The sequence below is a fragment of the Gracilinanus agilis genome, chromosome 1 (genome assembly GCF_016433145.1).
Source record: "Gracilinanus agilis isolate LMUSP501 chromosome 1, AgileGrace, whole genome shotgun sequence".
In the NCBI taxonomy this organism is placed as follows: domain Eukaryota; kingdom Metazoa; phylum Chordata; class Mammalia; order Didelphimorphia; family Didelphidae; genus Gracilinanus; species Gracilinanus agilis.
In genome coordinates, this window is record NC_058130.1 from 506,815,196 (window position 1) to 506,833,954 (window position 18,759).

At 33.6% G+C, this 18,759-nt stretch overlaps 1 long non-coding RNA gene across 1 annotated transcript in view; it reads left to right on the top strand.

Annotated features, from left to right (window-relative positions):
• The window catches only part of LOC123231692, a 57,394-nt gene that overhangs the window by 26,539 nt on the left and 12,096 nt on the right, over positions 1-18,759 (top strand). Inside the window, exons 2-3 of the long non-coding RNA XR_006505119.1 lie at positions 693-764; positions 16,230-16,410. This is a non-coding gene — a long non-coding RNA (uncharacterized LOC123231692). The remainder of the gene's footprint in view (positions 1-692; positions 765-16,229; positions 16,411-18,759) is intronic.

An 18,759-nucleotide genomic window follows, 5' to 3' on the forward strand; every position in this document is an offset into this window, starting at 1 on the left:
CAAACAAAAATCCTTAAAAATGGTAACTAAAGAGTGAAATGGCTAGAAATGGTATAATTGGATATTCAATTTAAGTAACAGAGTTACTTTTCATCAATCCTATTCATATTACTGCCTCACTCAAATTTAGAGTATTCTTCAATTTTCCATTTCTAACCCAGAAGCTGCTTTATAAGCTGCCACACCACAATTTTCCCATGAACTAGCCCACCTGAACTCTTTTATCTTCCTGATAAGACTTCACATCATTGGTATGGAGAGAGATTTCTTATCCCCAAAAGGGATTAAACAGCTCGCAGCAAATACTTATTTGAGATAATTCTTTTCATAGCAGAACTCTGAAATCTTTGTTGAAAAAGTCTCCAATATTACCACAGCTAATACTTTTTATGGCAAAGAGAATTTGTTCTGGTGCTAGCTAATGATCATTTTGGAATAGTATTATTACAATTGTGGCAGAATTACCTCCAAAAAAAAATCTACTTTACATGCCTGTCCATCTACACATACCCAAATATCCATACATATCTATTTGAAAAGTCTGAAAAGTACATACAAGTACATGTACACAAGTACATATAATATAACATAATATAATATAATGTATAATTTCATGCTTATATATATAATCTCATCTGATTCTCACAATGACTGTGTGACAAAGATGTTATCATTACCTTTGATTTTTACAGATGAAGAAGCAGATTCCAAGAGACTATGCCTTGCCCAAGGGAAGATTCAAACCCAGGTCTTCTTAACAGCAAGTACAAAAATCTATCTTATACGGATAACTTTTAAAAAGAACAATGGGATAAAATAAAGGAAACTTTAAATATAGATAATTTTGAATTTTTACTTGTAGTAGATATAAGAACTAAATAGGATAAAGGCATTGAGTTGCATGTTCACAAGTACCCCCTCCCAAATCTATGTGACAATCTCTGTATTAATAATTGTTTCATAAACACACAAGGTAAAACTCAATTAGAAGGATGATGAAATTCAAAACTATGCCTCATTAGGGACTCTGTGCCTTTCTTAATACTGCCTACTTTGGGGGAATCTAGGTGGTGCAATGGATAGAGTACTGAGTTTGGAATCAGACAGGCACATCTTCCTGAGCTCAAATCTGATCGAGATACTTACTAGCTATGTGACCCTGGGCAAGTCACTTAACCCTATTTACCTCAGTTTTCTAATCTGTAAAATGAGTTGGAAAAGGAAATGGCAAACCACTCTGATATCTTTGCCAGGAACACCACAAATGGGGACAAAAGAGTTAGACACAACTAAGCAACAACATGATGATATTCACTTTTTTGCCTATCATATGACATTACTGACACATATGATTGTAGTCCACAAATCTTTTTTCCCAAATACTATTATCTATTATGCCTTTCCCATCCTGCACTTGTGACATTGAGTTTTTGTGTGTCTATACACGTGCACTTGCTCAAATCTAAAATTATACATTTATCCCTATTAAATCATATCTTCTTTGACTAATTTCAAAGTTCCAAAGTCATTGATATTCTATCTAATTCAAATCTAACATAAATAATGGTTTTCATAGCACCAATGGCATGACAATAAGAAAATATATCCTTTAAGAAGATTCAATACCATAATACAATAAAAATCATATTCAATAAAAAGCTGTGGAAAGATAGATTAAAAATTAATTGGAAACTAGATAGTCTCATCCTAAAGATTAAGTGGGTCAAAGAACAAATCTAAGAAGTAATAAATAATTTAATTAAAAAGAATGATAACAATGAGCAACATTTATATATAATATATACATATATTATATTTATAAACCAAAATGTATATGATGCAGCCAAAATAATACTTATGGTGAAGTTTTATATTTCCAAATATTCATGTCATCAAATTAGAGAAGAGCAGATCAATGAATTGGACATGTAACTAAAATTGATCTAGAAAAAAAAATTGAAATAGCCAATAAAGAAAATGAATGGACGCCCATTGATTGGGGAATGGCTGAACAAATTCTGGTATCTGTTGGTGATGGAATACTATTGTGCTGAAAGGAATAATAAACTGGAGGAATTCCATGTGAACTTGAATGACCTCCAGGAATTGATGCAGAGTGAAAGGAGCAGAACCAGGAGAACATCGTACACAGAGACTGATACACTGTGGTACAATCAAACATAACGGACTTCTGTACTAGCAGCTATGCAAGGATCCAGCGCAAGGCTGAGGGACTTATGAGAAAGAAAACTAGCCACATTCAGAGGAAGAACTATGGGGGAAGAAACAGAAGAAAAACAACTGCTTGATTACATGGGTCAATGGGGATATGATTGGGGATGTAGACTTTAAGCAATCACCCTAATGTAAATATTAATAATATGGAAATGGGTCTTGATCAATGACACATGTAAAACCCAGTGGAATAGCTAACTGGTGATGTGAGGGGGGTGGGAGGAGGGGAGGGCAAGAACATGAATCATGTAACCATGGGAAAATATTATTAATTAATTAATTTGGTGTTTAATTGGCTATTTATTTTTAAAGTCCATTTAATTAATTTATTTATTATAATTACCTATAATTATAATAAATATTATATATAATTATAATAAATATTTAATTAATTGGACTTTAAAAATAAATAGCCAATTAAACACCAAATTGGAAATGCTGAAAATCAAAGTAGAGATTAGCAAAATTAAAAGTAAGAAAACAACTATACTAATAAGATTGGAAAATGGTTAAAAAAAACAAACACAAAAACCACTGGTAAATTTTATTTAAAAAAGAAAAAAGCTAAATTACTGCTTTCAAAAATTATAAAAGTGAATTAACCACCAATGAAGAGGAAATTAAAGCAATTATTAAAACTACTGTGTCCAATTATATGTCAATAAATCTGACAATCAAAATGGATGAATATTTACAAAAATATAAATCTCCTAGATTATCAGAAGAGGAAATAGAAAATTTAAATAACCACTTCTCAGAAAAAGAAATTGAACAAGTAATCAATGAGCTTCCTAAGAAACAATCCCCAGGGGCAGATGGATTCATAAGTGAATTCTACCAAATACTTAAAGAATGATTAATTCCCATACTGCATTATCTATATGGAGAAATAGGCAAAGAAGGAGTCCTACTAAATTCCTTTTACAACACAAATCTGGGACTGATACCTGAACCAGGATGAGGAAAAAACAGAGAAATAAAAATATAAACTAATTTCCGTAAAGAATATTGATACAAAAAGTTTAAATACAATAATAGGAAGAAGATTATAGCAATAAATCCCAAAGATCATACCCTACAAGCAGGTGGAAGTTATACAAGGCATGCAGGGCTAGTTCAATATCCAGAAACATTTCCAAAACAATTGAGCACATCAGTAAACAAAAAATAATCATACCATTATCTTAGATATAGATAAAACATTTAATAAAATACAATACTCAAATAGTAAAAAAAAAAAAAAAAAAAAAACAGATAGGAGGCAGTTAGGTGACTCAGTGGATTGAAAGTCAGGCCTAAAGACAGGAAGTCCTGGGTTCAAATCTAGTCTCAGATACTTTCTATCTATGTGACTCTGGGCAAGTCACTTAATCCCCATTGCCTAGCCTTTACTTCTCTAAGTATTAAAAACAAACCAAAAAAAAAAAAAGAAAAAAAATGATATTATAAGGATAACTGGAACTTTCCCATTTAACAGCATCAGCAAGCATTACATATTATGGGGATAAGCTAGAAGCCTTTCCTAGAAGATAAGGGTAAACAAGAATGCCCATTGTTTTCACAATTATTCAAAATTGTATTAGAAATAAGAAAAGGAAATGGAAGGAGTTAGAAAAGGCTATGAGGAAAACAAAACTATCACTCTTTCTGGATGTATAATGGTATATTTAGAGTATCCTAGAAAATCAACTAAAAAGCTAGTTGAAATAATTAACAACTTCAGCAAAGTTGCATGCTATAAAATAAACCTACATAAATAATCAGCATTTCTACATATTACCTACAAAGTCTAGCAAGAAGAGATAGAAAGAGAAATTTCATTTAAAATAACTGCAGACAATATAAAATACTTGGTAGTCTACATGCCTAGACAAACTTGGTAAGTATATGAACACAATTACAAAACACTTTTCGCATCAGATGTAAAACAACTGGAGAAATATTAATTGCTCACGGGAAGGCTAAGCCAATATAATAAAAATAACAAATCTCCCTAAATTAGTTTACTTATTCAGTGCCATATCAATCAAACTACAAAAAATTATTTTATAGAGCTTAAAAAGAAACAACAAAATTCATCTGGAAGAACAAAAGGTCAAGAATATCAAAGGAGACAATTAAAAAATGTGAAGGAAGGTAGCTTAGCAGTACCAGATCTCAAACTATATTATAAAATAGTGATCATCAAAATAGTCTGGTACTTTCTGACTAAGAAAGAGAGTGGTGAATCAGAGAAATAGATAAACACACAGTAGTAAATGACCATAATAATCTCATATTTGACAAACCTCAAAATCCAAATATTGGGAACAAGAAATCACTATCTGACAAAAATTGATAGGAAAAGTGGAAACCAATTTGTCAGAAACTTGGTATAGAGCAACAATTTATACTGCATACTGAGAGAAAGTCAATATGAACACATCATTTAGATTAAAAGGGTGATATTATAAGCAAATTAAGGGAACAAGGAATACTTTACCAATCTGACTCATAGATAAGCAAAGAATTTATAATTGAACAAGAGAAAGAGACCTTTATAAGATTTGAAATAGGAAATTTTGATTACATCAAATTAAAAAATGTTTTGCACAAGCAAAACTAATATAACCAAGATTAGAAGGAAAGCAACAAACTGGAGGGAAATTTTTATATCAAGTTTCTCTGATAAAGGCCTCATTTATCAAATGGATAGAGAACTGATTTAAATTTATAAAAAATCATTTCCCGATTGACAAATGGTCAAAGGAAGGATATGAATAGCCATTTTCCAGAAGAATGTAAAGCTATCTATGGTCATGCCAAAAAAATGTTCTAAATAACTATTGATTAGAGAAATGCAAACTAAAATAACTCTGAGGTACCACCTCACAAGTATCAGATTGAATAATAGCACAGAAATGGAAAATGGAAAATGCTGGAGGAGATGTAGAAAAAATTAGGACACTGATACATTGTTGATGGAGTTGTGAACTGATCCAACCCTTCTGGAAAGCAATTTGGAGCTATACCCAAAAAAGTATAAAAGTGTCCATAACCTTTTACCCATCAATGTCACAAGAGATGAAAGAAAAAGGGAAAAGGACAAAAAAAAATTTAAGTATATATAACAACATTTTTGTGGTAGCAAATAAGTGGAAATTTAGAGGAAGCCCCAATTAGGGAATGATTAAACAAACTGTGATATATGATTTTGAAGAAATTTTGATGTTTTGTCATTTTCAGTTGTGCCTGACTCTTTGTGACCTCATTTAGGATTTTCTTTGGCATAGATATTGGAATAATTTGTCATTTTTCTCCAACTGATTTTACATATAAGAAAAGCAACGCTAACAGGGTTAAGTCACTTGCCTATGGTCACGTAGCTAGTACATATCTGAGGCCAAATTTGAATTCATAAAAATTCTTGACTCCAGGTCTGGCACTCTATCCAACTTTGTCACCTAGCAGCCCTGTGATGGAATACTAATGTGTTATAAGAAATGATGAGCAAGATGCTTTCAGAAAAACCTAGGAAGACTTACATGAACTGGTGCAAAGTGAAAATAGCATAACTAGGAAAATATTGTATACAGCAACAGCAATATTTTAGAATAATCAACTCTGAATGACTTAGCTATTCTCAATAATACATTGATCCAAGACAGTTCTGAAGGACCTATGATAGAAAATGCTACCTACCACCAGAGAAAGAATTTATGAACTATGAATGCAGATCGAAGCATGCCATTTTTTACTTTATCATTCTTATAGTTTTTTGGTCAACATTTTAAAAAGAATGCAAAAAGTTTTTGTTTGCACGTAAATGAGAAAAAAAACAAAAGAAGATTAGCAAATCAACAAAAGCAGATTCATCAGTATCTTTAGCAATCTTAGCCTAATGAATTAGGATTACACTACAAAATAAAAAGTTACTTTCTGGCTTAATCATTCACAAGGGAATGATCCAAGAGTAGAACTGTCCAACTTAACAGAAGCAGATTTTCTGAAAAAAAAAAAACCCAAAAATATTTCTGGAACTGGTTTTTTATTCAGTTGTACAGTACCACAAGGCAAAAAAGAAGGGAATTCAACAACTTCCCCACACAAAATAAAAAGTATTTGTTTCTTTTTAATGGCAAGATAAATGTGATAAATGACATAGCATGTATCTTCCCTTAGATGTCCTTCCTCCTCATAAGTGTAGTGAAAAGAAATAGCCTTACATTTGGGTGAGAATACAAATCAGGTTCTGAAATTTCCACCCACAGGATGACAACTTCCCTTTGCTTGTTAAGAATCTAATGCATATGGCTTTTTCTTTAACTAACACTATAATATCTGCATTACAGGCACTTTAGTTAGAGAACCTAAATGTGAACTTACTGCAGTTTACAACCTGCCAAAAGCTAGCTTAAAGCATCTTAGATGTGAGACAATCTAATGGCCATGTTAACTATCCCTGCTTTGAGATTCTCTAGATTCTATTACCATTAAACACTATGAGGAAAATTCTTAGACTCAGCCACTTGCCGATATGTCTTCATTGAGTTATGATTTATTGCAATGTCCTCTGCCTTTATGGAGTGCTGGCATCAGAATTACCCATTGGAACAGCATTTATGTATCTTTTGTAAAACTATAGTTGAAGATATTGACTATTACGTTACTCAGTGTCCTTTATAAAAGGGCCCATGTGATGAATTCCTACTTGAGTTCCATGGAAAACATGTTCTCTGTAGACAAATTTATATGCTTTCTCCCATCTGAAAGTTAAAACTAGGCAACTCTTTGCCTTTTTTGTTGTTGTTTTTTTTTTTTCCTTCACTGCCAGAAAGGCAATACTCAAAGGAAAAAAATCATTTTTTTCTTTTTCAGAAATTCATGAGACAATTATTAGAAACCAATTTACCAATTTATCATCATAAACAAAAGGCATCATAAAGATTCAAAGTGCTTGAGGTCACGTGATGTGTCCAGTTTTAGTAATTTGTCCATTTCTTGTACCTGGTAGCATCTTCTTTTTTTAGATGGTTTCTGCTTTGTTTTGTCCTTAAATTTTAAATATGTCCTGTATTTGAACTTGTAAAGCATGTAAACTATTCTTAGAAGTAGGTAGGTTATAAATTACAGATCACAGCATCTCAGGGTTGGAAGAAGCTGAGAGCAGAACATGTACCTGAGCAAGGATGCCGAAGAAAAACATTCCTATCAAATGGTCAACCAGAATCTGCCGCATCATTGTCCCTGAAAAATATACCAGGCCCCCTTCCGTGGGGTCTTGATTGATATATCCATCATGCAGATAGCACATCCTCACAAGATACTGATAAATTGATTAATTAACACTCCAAGGACTTATGTCCCTGAATTTCAGAACTAGAAGACAATTTAAATATCATCTAGTTCCACCTCTCCCATTAAAGAGTAGGAGCTAAAAACTAGAGAAAGAAAGAAAGAAGGCTGCCAAAGGAAATAACTACATGATTTAAAGGCAGATCTAGTTTGTTAAAGAGTAATTACATTGAACAAATTTCCAGATATGAATATCAAAGGGCACTTTATCAATTTCATGAATAAGTAAAAATCAGAATTATGTGGAATCAGAGATATTGGGTCCAATTTAATCTCTGTTTTTATACACATACCCATATGCAAACACATGCACATATACATATGCATAGGAATATGCATATGCACACACACAGAGCAAATTGTGTTGATAAGACATTTTATTGATTCCAACTGAGACCTCTTTTCCTCAAAAATCTAACTTTTATAAAACCTAAGCTCAGTATGTAATCATGCCTAAAATGAGAAACACAAAAATAAGGTGAGTGGAAAAATGACAAAAATGCATAAATATGTGTATCTGGTTTGAAATCATTTTTAACTTTCCAAGTAAATATGTTCTGAAACAGCACTCTTTTTATTTTTTATTTTACAACGTATGCCTTTGTGGATTTTTGTTTCCTTTCAACAGGATCACAGTTTAAGGCTACAGCTTAAATTTAGGGGTAGTCATGTTTGGACAAATGTACGGGAAGTCACAAGTGAAAGGCACTTAGAATTACTTTTAGGAAGGTGTCAGGATACACATGTGTATGCATAACACATATAGTATACAGTGCATAATATAGATATATGTTTACGTATGTACACATTAAATATTTTAAATCCATTTTAAAATAAGCTGCAACAAAGCCAGAATTTCCAAAGGAAAATAGGCATTGTCATTTAGACACAGATAGCAACATTTTCACATGTTTATGTTTCAATTTCATTGTTTCATAAGGCACGTAACTTCTTAAAAATGAACTTTTAAAAGGCATGTTTAAATAGCAGATTTTTAAATAAATAGGATTTTTTGCTAAAAAAAAAAATGAACTTTTAGACTGTATGTTTATAGGTTACATCTTCATTAACACAATTCCTAAAACATGAGTTTTTTTATGTTCAGTTTAACAATGAATTTTTCTACAATAAAGAATTGTAACACCTTTTTGAACCTCAATACTTTTAAAGTCTGAGGGGTTTTAAAGTATGTCTGTATGTGTGTGTATGCACTCACCTTTATATTTACACACATATTTATATATGCATATACACACATATAAAGATAGACAGATCTAATTGAAGGTGGGTCTTTCCCAATCCAGGCAAGGAATTATTTCCACTCTGCTTTGCATGTATGTTTATATGTTTTGTGTATACATACATATACACACAAATAAAAGGAAGGGAGAAGGATGTGAGTCTTACTAAAGACTATGATTCAAAAGAATATTGTAAAATTCAAATAAGGTTATCTTAAAAACTGAATTTTATATTAAGCATGCAGGTATATAGTCATACTAATTTATATTCTGAAATACCCTTTGTATTTTCATACTAGAGAGAATATTTATTTTTATCCGTGACTTTAATAAAGAATTCCTCCCAAGGACATCTTGCTCCTAATGCAGATTCACATCTAGCCCACAACTTTTAGTCTTTGAGAGTTTCCTGGGACACTGAAGTGACACAGCCAGTATATGTAAGAAGCAAAACCTGAGTTTAGGTCTTCCTGATACAAAAGCTGGGTTTCTAGCCACTATACCATGTTGTATCTTGGATTCTTTGTTAGCTAACAGTTATTCCAGTGGTTCCCAAACTTTTTTGGCCTACCGCACCCTTTCCAGAAAAAATATTACTTAGCCCCATGGAAATTAATTTTTTTTAACTTTAATAGCAATTAATAGGAAATATAAATGCACCTGTGTCCATTACTGCTCCCCTGGATCGCTGTAGCACCCACCAGGGGGCGGTGGCGCCCACTTTGGGAATCACCGAGCTATTCTGTGCTTTATTTTACAAAGCTTTTCACATAACTTCTATCTCTTATGAAGAAAAGAACAATAAAAAATTAAGTGCTCAATAAAGAATTAAGGCTCTGGGGATATAAATAAAAGAAAACAAGATACCCTCTTCCTTCAAAGAGTTTACATTCTTTATATTTTAACCCTTACCTTCTGTCCTAGAATCAATACTATGCACTGGTTCCAAAGCAGAAGAATGGGAAGGATTAGGCAAAGGGCATTAAGAGACTTGCCCAAGGTCACACATAGCTAGTGTCATATCAGATTTGAACCCAGTGGAATTGCTCACTGGCTACAGGAGGAAGGTGGGAGAAGATGGAGAAGATGAGGGAAAGAACATGAATCATGTAACCATGGAAAAGTTTTTTAATTAATTAAATAAAAATTTTCAAGTGAAAAAAGATTTAAGGGAAGAGCTATCAAAAAAAAAAAAGAAGTAACTTGAAGTATGTAAGGATTATATTTCATTCTCCATATTAACTTAAATTCTTATAACTAACAGCACCTATTTTATATTCACCAGAAATTGTTACAGCCTTTTGTATACTCTACAGAAATAGGAAGCATTGTAATTACACCTACCTAATGAATTAAAGGGTATAAACAGGTATTTAAAGATTTAAAGATGATTCACTAACTTTCTTTGAGCTAGCTACAAGTCTTCATTCACTACCTATACAGAAATAAAAAAACTTTTTTTTTCAGCTAGCACTTGAAAAAAAAAGAAAAGAAAAGCTAGCACTTGAAAATAAGATCATGTATTGACCTTTTTTCAGTGGTACATGAAAAATGCATTAACAATTTAGTAGAACAAGAAAAGAAGATGATGGTATATACATAGATTGGAAGCAAATGGTTTTTTTTAATATACCTTTCAATGAAATGACCAAATGTAGGCTTGACCCTTAAGATCCAAAGACCTAAGAAATATAGTATCAGTAGTTTTCACAAGAGGCTATAAGAAAGTCTAGCTAACATGCTTTTTGAGTGCATGAAAGGAGAATTTTTATTGCATGAGAAAAACCCTGTCCAACAAAGTCTTTCTCTGTTGCCACATCATGGTATAGAAGTGAGTCTGGCTAATCCAGTTATCCCAGAGGAACCCAAACCTTAGCAGTTCACACAGTCTTGATTAGTGAGTACAATAAATCTCTGAAGTGGTCTCATCATTCAAATATGTACTACATATTTCCATTGGGCTAGAACCAATGACCATATTTTACATGAATATAACTTCAAATAGTGCATCTGCTTTGCAGGATTTGCTGTTTGCCCTAATTAGAACCTAGTTATGTCTCCAACAAGCTGTCAGAGAGATAAGTTTGTTGTTGGGTTTGTTTTTTTTTTTCAAATCCCTTACCTTCCATCTTAGAATCACTACTGTGTATTGGTTCTAAGGCAGAAGAGTTATAAGGGCTAGGCAATTGCAGTCAGGTGACTTGCCCAGGGTCACACAGCTGGGAAGTGTCTAAGGTCAGATTTGAACTTAGGACCTCCCAAATCTAGGCCAGGCTCTCAATCCACTGAGCCACCCATCTACCTCCCAGGGAGATAAATTTTAACTTGATTTCAATAATAAATTTTATAAACAAATAAATATTTGAATAAACAAATTTTATGAATAAATAAATGAATATTTAAACCAACCTTTCCTCGCTTTTTTTCATATTATAGACATTTTAAAAATACTATTTCTTTTAGTTTCCCAGTGGCAAAGTAGCCACATGTCAGTTAATACTATAAGACAGTTCTTTAATTACTAAAAGAGACACAGAGTGATGGTATATTTAAATAAACATTGAATCCACTTCACATAAAACAATATGATTTATCCTACTCTAAAGTTAATTGCAAAGCGTTCATTATGAACTGCCAATTAAAATAAGAATATGTAAAAATGGTTGTTCACACAACCCTGAAGAATATGTGATGAACAAAAGGAATCGTTAAGGAAATATGTCCATTAAACAACTACCTCATTATCATTGACCTCAATGGTGAAAAAAAGTTGAATTTTGGAAAGGTAAGAAGAGATACCTCCACTAAATCTCTTTTCCAATCTCTCATGTTGGTGTTGGGGTGTTGGCTCTCCCAGTCTAGGTCAATAAAGCACAAAGTCTTGCAGGAACAATCAAATTAATCTAATAGTAATACTTCCCTCTGTGCTACGAGTCCGACATGACTGAAAAATGACTTACCAACAACAAAAATGCCTTACCTACATTATCTTCTGCCTGAGTCTAACATTTTGTAGGTCATCTATCATCATTTTGTAACTGAGGAAACAAAAGCTCAGTAGGGCCAAGTGACTTGTCTAATTTTATAGGAACTATGTCAGGGCTAAGATTTGAACCCAGATCTTCTGACTCAAGAATCACTACTATTTTTCACTCTATCACACTTTAGTTCTTTCTCTGGGTGGCAAAATGAGAAGCAAAAATGTTCCCCGAACCCATGAACATCACAAATAATGATGAATTTGATGATGATGAATGCCAAGAAGAATTTATATCCATCCTGCCCAGTTCTCTCAAAGATTTCAGAACTCATTCCAAGACCAGAAAGTTTAGGAGAACGCAAAACTTGAGAAGCTATTACCATTTGGACCTTGTCTACAACATCAGAAGTGCTCTGCCAAATTAAGACCTTGTTGATGCAGAGAGGTATCCTAGGGAGAAAATTGGTTTTCAATATTACTAGCAGAATATGTTTTGTGTATGAAAAGATGGCACGGATAGACAGCATGTGGCTATGTGTCCCTTCTCCAACGTAAAAGAGCATCTTCAATGGCCAGTAAGTCTACACCCCATAGACCCCAGATCTTTGCTTAAATCTCCCTGGAATACTCAAATAAAACTAGGACTATAAAACACAACTTACAAAATTTTGCTTGATTGCTCACTTGATAAGAACCCATTTGATTTATGGTTTTAGATTCATTACTTTAATCTAATTAAATTCCTAGTGCCAATTTCTCCCCATGTACAGCAATACTTTAGAAAATCTGGTTTTGATCCACTTCTTGGGTGAGCAGCCTATTGTCCTTGGTTTACTATCTCTTGGGAAATGGAACCTATAGTACTCTGATGACTACAATCCTAGTCAGGGTTGAAAATGCAATCCATATCAACAAACAATAGAGTATTGTACAAAAGTAGCTGCATAAACCATTCAGAATTTTATATGAATCTTGATTTTTAGTCCAAGAAAAATGTTACCATTCTGAATAACTGAAGCTATGAAATTCTATTTCAGCAATTTGTTGTTTAATTATTTCCCTTGTGTACAACCCTTTGTGACCCTACTTGGGGTTTTCTTGGCAAAGATATGGCAGTGGTTCATCATATATTTCTCCAGGCCATTTTACAGATGAGGAACTAAATCTAATAGAGTTAAAGTGTCTTGCTCAAGGTCACATAACTAGATAAGTGTCTGAGGTAAGATTTGAACTCACAAAGAAATCTTCCTGACTCCAGGCCGGGCAATCAATCCACTGTGCCACCCTGACTACCCCATTCTCTCAATCCAGAATATGATAAGATTTGAATTATGTAAGAGATTTTTGTTCTCAGTGTTCTTCCTTCAAATAACACAAACATGTTAATGAATGCAAAGACATGTACATTAAAGTGTTAGACTAACAATATGGATGGAAGCTAAGACTTTTTGTTTAATAATAAAGATAGGGATTAACTTATGATTTATCGCTAGGGAACTCCCAGATGAAGAAACTTCCTCTAGCATTATAGATTTGTACCTTATCTATAACTTATCATCTTAGAAAGTTGCCTAGGGCAATGAGAAGTTAAGAGACTGCAGAATCTCATATCCAGTATGTTTTGGGAGCAGGTCTTAAACCCAGATCTTCCCAACTCCAAAAAAATTTCTCTATATACTATACCATGATAGTGGAAAAATAGGCACTCATAGTTTTAGCCATATAATAAATAGTTTATGTTCATATGGTTTTTAAAGTTTACAAAGTGTTTTCCTCACTACAGTCCTGGGAGGTAAACAGGAGCAAGTATTATTGACTCCATTTTACAGAGAAGTACATTAGAGTTCAGAAAATTTAACTGATGTATTCAAGGTCACTGTGTCAGCCTGCATCACAACAAGGATTTAAACTGGAATTTTTTTTAGGAATTCATGTTCTTTCCACTGTATGGTGCAAAGAATGAAGAGTTTTCTTAAAAGGTTATTAAAATATTGCCACATTTATCTATCTTAAATTTTTTTTATTTTTGATGAGTCATGCAAAAGAGTAAAAAAAGTTTGTTGAATATATAAGTTCACAAGAGAAATAGTACTGCTACAATCGTTATGAAGTTGTGATGTGGCTATTATTTAATAAATAATTATAAAAGCCAAAGCCAATGAAGATCAAAAAATAAAATGATAGAATTTCTGCTAAAGTCACAGTAGGGGAACAGCTGGGTAGCTCAGTGGATTGAGAGCCAGGCCTAGAGACAGGAGATCATAGGTTCAAATCTGGCCTCAGATACTTCCTACCTGTGTTACCCTGAGCAAGTCACTGAACCCCCAATGCCTAGCCCTTACCACTCTTCTGCCTTAAGACAGAAAGCAGGGGTTTTATAAACAAACAAATAAATAAATAAATAAAGGAACAGTAGGAAGAATGGAGTAATTCAAAAATAAAGAATACAAATGTATTCATTCAATTAGCAAAAATTTCTATTTATGAGTAATGTGCATTTTTTCAATTAAAGGAAACCTAAATATTTACATGTTTTCTCTTCCACATTGGAGTAATGAATCAGACAAGTTTTTCATCATTTCCTTGTGGACAAGGTAGTGAAATGTTGACTGGAGTTAGATTTAGAAGTAATTTAATGGTCACAGATAATGTGTTGATTAATGGTTTGATGTAAACTTGGAAGGAAGTTTCTAATGTAGGTCTTTGCCTCTTTCTAAACAAGATACTTATCACTGAGTTAGATGAAGACAGATGGCATACTTAAAAAATTTGGAGATGACAAAAATCTGGGAGCACAAACTGTTAATGTTGGCTGAAAGAGTCTGTTCAAAAAAAAAGATCCCAACAAGATAAAACAAATTTGATAAGGTGAAATATATTAGGGATGAATGTAAAGTTCTACAATTAGGTTTAAAGGAAAACTAAATAATAATTTAAATGGCGCAGTTCAAAATTAGCAAAAAATGTCATATCTTCCACACCAAAAAAAAAAATTGAACAGAATTCTGTTCTACTGCATTTTAACATGATTGCTGATAATGGTAAATTCCTGGCTATTTAATTTTAACACTTCTTTGAACTTTATGGAATGTCTTGCCTTTTACTTATTATAACAAATGATGAACTAATGAACTGAGTAATTTGCCAACCTGGTACAAAAAGGTAATTTTAACATGCACAATGTTATATGCAGGTGAATTAGGAATTAATAAGAAACAGGTAAATATTTTATAACATTTCGTCTTTCACTTTTATATTCAGTCATTAGAAGAGGGCTTAGGTTCATTAGAAATACAGTAATCACTTTATTTCTTGATTATTTTTATTATACTGCATGAAGTTCCTTTCAGGACTCTGAGATATCATTTGTCTCAGTCTGGAGATCTGAACTCAAAAGTAGCTACCTGCTCTCCTAGTATGAACCTTATTCCTGGATTCAATTTCTGCTGCCCATTTTTTTCTTACTCTTTCCATTCTCAAGATTCTTCTTGATAAATATATGAAAAATGTAGGAGATGAACAGTTCTTTTTCTGTTATTTGTTAATATTATACATACCATCTCTCCTATATTCAGTATAACTATTCTTTTTTTTCCTCATTCTTCTTTTAATGTTCTCCCATATTTGTTCTACCATTTCCAATTCAAAGAAATTAGGAGGAAATAAGCCTTTCATATATTCTTTTTCATGCTGGAGTGATCATTTCCTTGTGCACAAGAAAGAGAAATGTTGTCTGGAGTTAGATTTAGAACTAATTTAATCGTCAGTGACAAAAGCAGAGACAGGGAGATTCCAGAACCTTGGAGAGTGAGTGACTGCAGGGGCAGTTGGACTTTTCTCTCTGGAGGGAGACAGTGTGTGGATTTCTCTTAGAAGCAGCTTATCTTCTTGGAAGTGGTAGAGTGTGTGTGTGTCTGGACCCCTCAAGTGGACTGTGTGGGTTAGACCATTACTCCCCTTCTTTTTGGATATTCATCTGGTTCCTGCTTGTTCCTGTCTATCTCTGTTACTCCTGTTCATGGTGGGACTCTTGCCAAGACCTTGAAGCCAACTGTCAGTGAGAATCTCTCCCTTTTGCTCCTCTGGACCAGCTTATTGTCCAGTCTGTTTCCTACTCTAGTAAAAGGGGGAAATTTTGGGTTAGTGAAGTTTGGGTATCTTTTGGTAGAGAGAGGTAGAACAGTTTGGGCAGTTACAATCTGGTATAACAACTACTAAGTTTGGTGGGAGGCTTAGTTATATAATTTGTGAGATTGTCCCAATTCTGTTCCCTTCCTGTCCTTGTTTAATAAACTCTCTTTTATATCATTGTGGGTATACCATCAGTCTCTTTCTGGCTAGCCTTCCCAAGCCTTTAAACTTCTGATATTGGCCCTAAAACTGAGTTACAACACATACCACCTAATTATCCTAATCTACCTTTTTATTTTTTATTTCAGAGGGAAGTTTCCAATGTAGGGCTTTGCCCTTTTTCTGTACAAGGTATTTATCACTGAATTAGGTGAAGACAGGTGGCATACTTATAAGACTTGGAGATGACAAAAATTTGGGATCAACAGCTACTGTATTGGCTGTAAGAGTCTGCATCAAAAAAGATCCCAACAAGCTGCAACAAATTTGGTAAGATGAAATGTAATAGGGATAAATGTAAAGCTCTACAGCAGTGATTCCCAAATTGGATGCCACTACCCCCTGATAGGTGCTGCAGCAATCCGGGGGGCAGGGGGGAGGGTTGGTGATGGCCTCGGGTACATTTATCTTTCCTATTAATTGCTATTAAAATTTTAAAAAAATTAATTTCCAGGGGCTATTTTTTCTGGAAAGGGGGCAGTAGACCAAAAAAGTTTGGGAACCACTGCTCTACAGTTAGGGTTAAAAGAATCAATTGTCTAAGTTCAGTATCAGGATAAACGTGGCTAGAAAGCATTATATATGGTCGAAGGCATGAAAGCACTACATTTAAATGGACTCAGTCTCAAAAGCATAATTCAGCAGACAAAAAAGGAAAGTTACATAAGTATAGTATGCAGAACAGGGAAAATATCATACATGGCTAATATACATTGGTACAACAACATCTAGAATAATCAGTGCTTCCAAACTTCACTTTTAGCAAAAATCACTTGATAAATTCCTATGGATCCAGATAAATTTGTTAAAAATGATGAGAAAACTTTTGAAACCAAATCAAATGAAAATCAGTTGAGAGAATTGAGAATTATTATTCTGAAAAAGAGAAAATAATGGTTGTGGAGGATAATCATCAACTTAAAATATATGAATGTTATGTAAACACAGATTAGGTATACAGTCCATGATCTCAGAGAGCCACGGCTAGAAATTACAGGGAAGCTGATTCTAAATTGAGAGAAGGAAAGAAGGACTTATAATAATTAGAACTATCTAGTTTGTCTCAAGGAATGGTTCTCCATGTACAAAAGCGTTCATGGAAGTTATAAAGGGGATAAAAGCTTCTCATAGGTGTTAAGCTGGATGATTATTGAATTATTCTAGTATTCCAAATAATAGAAATAAAAATCCTCATGGTCCTCTGCACATATAAGAATATATCTCATGTAGGGTCTTCAATTTTTGGTGAAACTTTTCAAAGGGGATATAATGAAAAGTCATTTAAAATAGCCAGGCCAGGGCACCTGAGAAACTTTGACATGTGAAATTTTAAGTAGGTTATTAAACATATCTTATAACATTTTTAAATGTTTCATATGGAAAAGAGGCATTGTGGAACAGTGGTGGGGAAATGAAATCAAAGGAAAAGAATTTTAATCCTTCCTCTGACACTTACTACATATGGGCAAGTCCCTCGATCGCTATGGAATGTAGTTCCCAAGTCTTTAAAATAAGGAAATTCAACTATTTTTAAAAACAGCATGAGAGGGGCAGCTGGGTAGCTCAGTGGATTGAGAGTCAGGCCTAGAGACGGGACATCCTAGGTTCAAATCTGGCCTCAGACATTTCCCAGCTGTGTGACCCTGGGCAAGTCACTTGACCCCCATTGCCCACCTTTACCACTCTTCCACCAAGGAGCCAATACACAGAAGTTAAGGGTTTAAAAAAAAAAAAAGCACGAAACAGTGAATAAAAGTCCTGAACTTAGAATCAGGGAAAACTGCTTTGAAATCCCATGTCAAACATGTGTAACCCTGAGCAATACTCAATCACTCTGGGCCTCAGGTTCCTCATCTAGACAATCATATTTGATGACCTATTTAGAATCCCTTCCAACTCTAAACCTATGCCCCAACTTCTTCTGTATTGTTCCAGAGAATAAACCCAGCTCGGGTCAATGAGTGGTAAACTCTGCCTTGGCATGAAAGAAAAACTTTCTCATTTGAAATATCCAACAATAAGCATCTGAATAAAGAGAATATTATAAAAAATCATAAAGCCCCATCACTAAAAATGCTAAAGAATATACCAAGTAAATCAGGGATGCGGTAGAGAGGATGCTTAAATTGGGCAGAGGTTGGATCAGATGATCTCTTCGGCAAGTTCTTTCCAACCTTATGACCTAGGATTCTCTGATTTCAACAACACACGGCTAACATGAATAAATATAGGCTTTTCTTATAGTCTATATTTCAGGGACTAGGTGGTAATCACTTCACTCTAATTCTCTACCAGTTCATATAATATTAGGTGTGGCATTGCTATGGAAAAATCCACATAGAAACAGAGGCAACACCATCTGACTCAAGATCCTAGCCAGTTTCCCTGAATATTACTGGAAGAAAAGAAATTAAGACCTTCTGCAGATCACTAACATTCTGTTTCAAAGTAAAGAAAAAAAATATTTACTTGTCAAGTGACCTTAAGCAAGTCATGTAACATTTCCAGACTTAACACTAAAACTAAAAAAAAAAAACAGAAGAGAATATTGCTGGATATTTAGCTAGCTAATGACTGGACAACTCATGTAACCTCTCAGGCTCTTGATTTACACTCTCT